The following is a 6,322-nucleotide window of genomic DNA, read 5'->3' on the forward strand; positions in this document are numbered from 1 at the left end:
TACTTCCCTATCTCTTACACCATAATTGTTCAAATGATTTGCTCTAACCAAAGGAATGTGAGTAGAAGAAATAGTATGTCAGTTGTGTGCAGAAGCTGCAAGGTACACTGTTGGTTTTGGATTGGTCTCTTTTCCTCTGTCACAAAGATAGGATGTTCTTAATAAGGCCTTTGGGCTCCATTTTCAGCCTGGATCCTGGAATAAGGAAAAAATGTGTGGCAGGAGCAGAAATACAGCTAATTGTATTTGTTAATACAATTATTGTATTAATTGTATTATTAGCTGAAATACAACTAATACAAAAGGAAGAGAAAAAAGGATAAAGCAAAAAAAACAAGTCTTTGTTCTTTAAAGCTATTTGAAATTTTGAGAAGGGAGCATTTGGTATAGCAACCTAAAAAAGAAAAAAAAAAAAAAAACTGACACAATCTTATGTAAATTTTGTTAAATGACCTGGAAAAAGGGTTGCATAGTTTTCCATCCAATTTGCAGATAATACTAGGCCATTTTGAATAATGAAATAAAAACAAGAAAATTACCTGAGCCAAGTCTCAAGCATTATGCTAAGAGTGTTTCCTACTTTATTTTTAGTATCTTATTTAATCCTCTGTAAAACTCCATTAAAACATTATTAATTTCTTTACAGATACAGAAACTCACTGGTCCAGAATTATGTATTTACTGCCAGACAGATTAAAACCTTGGCTTCAAGTGCCTGGCTTTCAAGAATGTACAAATTTTGGAGTGAATAGATAATACATAACACATATACTAAGTGCTAACCCCCAAAATGGTAATGAAACTATGGACCCTAAAAATGCAGAAATTACTCTAAGGCATAGAGAAGAGCATCTTTCCTAAGACACCTGAGTGAAATCATTGAGAACACTATAGACATGAGGAGGGAAATCTGAAAGGAGATACGATTAAAATCTAAAAAGTCATGTGGACAGTCAAAAACTAAACATGGTCTCAAATATAAATTTAACTGTAATCAGTTATGGTCTTCTGTTACATCAATACATTTAATTTAGAGTTAATAAAATTATGCTATGATTAGAATTATGTCTCCCCTCCCCAGATTCATACTTGAAGTCTTCATTTCTACTACCTCAGAATGTGATCTTATTTGGAAATAGGGTTGTTGCAGATGTAATTAGTTAATGTAAGATGAGGTCATACTGGAGTAAGGTGGGTCCCTAATCCATTATGTTGGGTGTTTTTATATATAGGAGAAATCTGGACACAGGCATGCACACAGGGAGAACACCATGTGAAGATGAAGACAGAGATCAGGGTGATGGAGAAGAAACTCGGGAACTTCAAAGATTGGAGACAAACCACTAGCAGCTAGGAAAGAGACCTGGACGGACCCTCCTTCACAGGCCTCCAAAGGAACCAACTCTGTCAGCAACTTGATCTGGGTTTTCTAGTCTCTAGATCATGAGACAACACTCTCTGTTGTTTAAGACACTTAGTTTGTGGTATTTTGTCACAGCAGCCTTAGCTAACAAATATAAATGGATTATTAACTTAGAAAATATATTGTAAATGTAAAGAACACATATCACTTTGTAGTGATAATTTAATAGCATAAAAATAAGTTTGTATAAATTCATAAATCATAAAGCTATAATGAGCTGCAAAGGAAAACGGTAATATTATTGTTCATGCTTTCAGTCTTTGAAGATTTCAGGGAGGAAAACCTGAAATAATGAAAATATTTCATTTTGTTTTATTTTAAAGGAATAAACATTGGCGATTGCTTCAATAATTACATATTAAGCTATAATAATTTTCTAGATTTAATTTTTAGAATTTGCCAAGACTGTCTAATATCTCCTAGTAAATTTTTAGTTATAAAATGTTAGCATAGTGGGAAGGGCAGAAGTATTTTAGCCTCATGTAGGAATAATATACGTCTTTATACCCTCCAGCCTTCAGCTAAAAATGGTGCCCTGACGGCAGGAGAGAGTTAATTCACATCCCAGATGCTTAACTTACTCCCTGAGAGTAGATTACTCATTGGCAGGACACGGTAATTCTTCATTGTAACCATTACCATAGCATTTTGTATTATCAAGTGTTATGTGGTTTTGCAATCCTTAAAATCCCTTGGTGAAGTAAAGGGGATGACAAACAAAATTATGTCTGATTTACAGACTGGGGACCTGGGACTCAGTCAAGAGACAAAGCCATCATTGGTAAGGGCCATCCCAGAAGGCAGGAGCTCTGGCTCAGGTCTCTGTTTATCATATGGAGTGCAGGATAAAAACCTGAGGGATATCAGCTATGCATGCAACTTCTCATATTTCTTGGAACTTTAGCTCCCCACCCAAGCTGATTCTTGGCAGCAGCCATCTGTCAAAAAAAAATTAAAGTGACAAAGAAAGTTAAGTACAAATTGTGTACAGTGTGCTAGAATTTTAGCTATTCAGGGTTACAGATGTCTACAAAAGTAAAACAAAATACATTGTAACTTAACATTGACTCTCCTAAACTATATCACAAAGACTAAGGGCAAATATTCTTTACAATCTGCCACTACTTTCACAAGTTAATCCAGTTAAAAGCATCAGTGGAGAGGCAATAGGGGGCCAGGAGTTGCTTAGAAAAAATTCAAAGATCAAATTTTCTGTTACTTAGTATAATCTCATCTAAATCCATATGAATTTGAAAAAAATTAATATCTCTACCTTGTCACTTAATGATGAGATCAAACTGCCACTTGGCATTTATTCCACCAAGCGTATTTTACCTACTATCACAGCTATAAATTCAGCATTTGTCAAGTGGTTGCTTATAAAACAATGCCGGGCTTTTTGCTGTGAGTGTTTTGAGGGAATACGCTCATATTTCAGCCTGCAACCCAGGATTCCAATTTTTGAAAACTGATAAAAATTTCAAAATGAAATATCTAAAAAAGAGTTCTTTAGAAGAAATCAACATTTGGCTCTCAACTGGAATCAGACATTAGACTACAAAGTCAGGGATGGCTGGCTAGTTCTCAAATTCCTGAAGTTGAATGTTGGCATTTCATGTCTGCTTTCAGTTGACTTTAAGATACAAGCAGCCAAAACAGATACGATTTTATGTAATTTAATGTTTGCTTCCTTTGATTTTATAAAGTTTAAAATGTTCTAACCCATTTTCCGGCTGCCAAGTCGAGATCCAGTGTGACCCTGGTGTCCCATTGATTCTAAAATCAATGATTGTGCTACCAGTGCTTAGAGAGCATGATTGCACTTTCAAGGCAAGCTTCTGGGTAGATGTGGCCTTTTTGAGTTGGACCAGTTTTTACTACAGTGAGGCAGAAGAGTTTAGAATCAGTGTAATAACCTCTTTAAATTGATGTCATTCAGGTCTAGGACTCTACTGGCAAAAAGACTTATATATGAAATTTATTGTTTGGGGAGTAACAACTTTGGAAACAGCTGCCCCTATCTATGACAGAGAATATGCCAATGTTATTTTAGTAAGTTTACAATTTAATAAAATAAATACAATAATTAGACTTAATTGTATGATCCAAATCACTGCTTTTAAATCAATTATAGAATTTTTTTTTATTTGGTGGCAGCTCTTAGTATCTACTGAGCTAAATAACTCTGAAAGAACAAGCAAATTGATTATCATCATATGGTATTATATGTAATAAAAGGGGAAGAGTCCTCAAACGTTCTTTTACTTGGATTTTTAAGATAAAATCACACCCATTGCAAATGTGTGGCAAGAAGCTTCTACTTTAAGGAGAAACTAAACTTTAAAAGAATGTAAATTATGAATTTTGTACAGCATTTTTTTTTTGAAATTTTTTTTCTTTCTTTTTTCTTGGCCAGCCACCTTAACCTTACAGCCTAAGGCCCAAAATTTCAGTTGAGACTCAAAGGTTGACCAATAACATTAAATTCACCATTTTAACTTTTTTGAAGTGTACAACTCAGTGGCGTTTTTTATATTCACCATGTTGAACAACCATTTTCACTATCTAGTTCCAGAACACTTTCATCACCCCAAAAGAAATCCTGTACCCATTATGTAGTCACTTCTCTTTCCTCCTTACCCCCAAACCCCGGAAATCATTCATCTGTTTTCTATCTCAATTTATTTGCCTAATCTAGCTGTTTCATATAAATTGAATCATACAATATGTGACCTTTTGTGTCTTTTTTTTTTTTTTTTTTTTTTTGAGACGGAGTCTCGCTCTGTCGCCCAGGCTGGAGTGCAGTGGCCGGATCTCAGCTCACTGCAAGCTCCGCCTCCCGGGTTCACGCTATTCTCCTGCCTCAGCCTCCGGAGTAGCTGGGACTACAGGCACCCGCCATCTCGCCCGGCTAGTTCTTTTGTGTCTATCTTAAACTTTTCCTTAGCATAATGTTTTCAAGGTTCATCCATGTTATAGCATGAACCAGTGCTTCATGCTATTTTATGGCTGGATAATACTCTATTGTATGGATATACCACATTTTGTTTATCCATTCATCAGTTCATTGACATCTGTGTTGTTTCCACCTTTTTCCTGAATATGAATATGAATACTGCTGCTAAAATTCATGTACAAATTCAAGTTGTTACAAAATTCTCCCTGGGAGTGGCATGGGCCTCTCATATCCCTCTTGAAGTCTCTTGTGGGACAAGATGAATATAATATGAGAGAAGCCATAGCTGATCTTGGAAAGATGGGAAAAGAAAGAGATAAGGTCCAACTGGTCATTAAAGAGAAAGGGAAAAGGAGATAAATAGAGTCTGCTGGACAAAAAAAGGGAGGTCAAAAATATGCAGTTAGAATTACTAGTAAACAAATATGGTATCATCTGATCTCTTCCTGGATAGACAAAGAAATGATATATCAACCAAATGCAGTATCAGTCACCTTTGAAAAGACCCAACTCCTGATGAACAGTTTAAATTCCTTACTAGTGTCCCATCAAAAAAAAGAGGTAGAAGGAGCAAAAGGAACTATATCTAAAAAAAACTTCAATCTCTGTGTTCCCAGAGGTGTACTCCTCCTCAGCTTACAGATTAGGGTTGGGGCCAAGGTTCCCTTCATGTGTGAGCAGTAGGAGGCAACTGGAGGCCCCATGTGGCATCCAAAATCTACTGGAGTACAAAAACAAGCAGAGAAGCTTAGCTTTAGTGGACACAGGTGCATAATGAACATTAATTTGTGCTGTGGTAGATTTAGCTAGTGTCTTCTTTACCATCCCTTTATACACTGATTCACAGGACCAATTTGCTTCTCCTTGGAGTGGCCACCAATGGCCATTCCAAGTGTTGCCCCAGGGTTATCTACATACCCCACTATTTGTCATGGAATAATTGCTCGAGATTTAACTTGCAGCGCAATGCCACATTCTGTTAAACAGTTGCATTACCTTGCTGATAATATGCTAACCTCCAAACACTTGTCATTGCTACAGCAACACCTTGATGCCTTGTGCACTCATCTCTAATCCAGAGGAGGAGCCATTGAACCACAAAAGATGTATGGCCCAGGATCAGCTGTGAATTTCCTAGGGGTCACTTAGACAGGTAAGATGTGCCTTATCTCAAGCATAGTAAATGAAAAAAATACAACAATTTTTCACACCTAAAACAGTTAAACAGTAACAAAGTTTCCTAGGTCTTTTGGGATACAGGTGGGCTTTCATTCTACATTTAGCTCTATACCAACTAGTGGAACAGGAATCTAGTGGGCGCTGGAATAAAAAACATGAGGAAGCATTTGAGAAGGTTAATCTACTAATGACTCAGGGAAAAGTCTTATGTTCCTCTCTTCCCGGAATATCAATGTCTACAAATGGGATCATTATCCCTGAGTGAACCAGTTGGTCCCTCTGACAAGTCCATCATGGGAAAGCAGTTCCCATAGGATTTTGATCACAACTATGGAAGGATGCTAAAATCCACTATTCCCCAACTAAGCAACAGATCGTAGGAATATACAAGCCTTGCAGCAAGTTAAACCCCTAACTGCTACTTTACTGGTAACAGTAAAAACAGGCCTGCCTATCAAGGGGTGGATAGAAGGGTTGTTTGCCAGGCCTGCCTCACCTATTGAACAGGTCTCCACTTTACAAAAGTGTCATGCATACCTGCAACAATGTAGCTCCCTCTCCACCAGTCCCCTGGGAGATAAACCACATGCTATTTTAGGGCCAGTACACTATCAGACCAGTACTGGTCCTACTCTGGAGCCCCCATAGTACTTCACCCAATTTTTAGTATGATTGTTTGTCTTTCTGTTGTTGAGTTGTAAGGGTTCTTTATGTATTTTGGATATTAGACCCTATATGATATATGAGTTGCAAATATTTTTTCA

The sequence above is a fragment of the Rhinopithecus roxellana genome, chromosome 2 (assembly GCF_007565055.1).
Source record: "Rhinopithecus roxellana isolate Shanxi Qingling chromosome 2, ASM756505v1, whole genome shotgun sequence".
NCBI lineage: Eukaryota > Metazoa > Chordata > Mammalia > Primates > Cercopithecidae > Rhinopithecus > Rhinopithecus roxellana.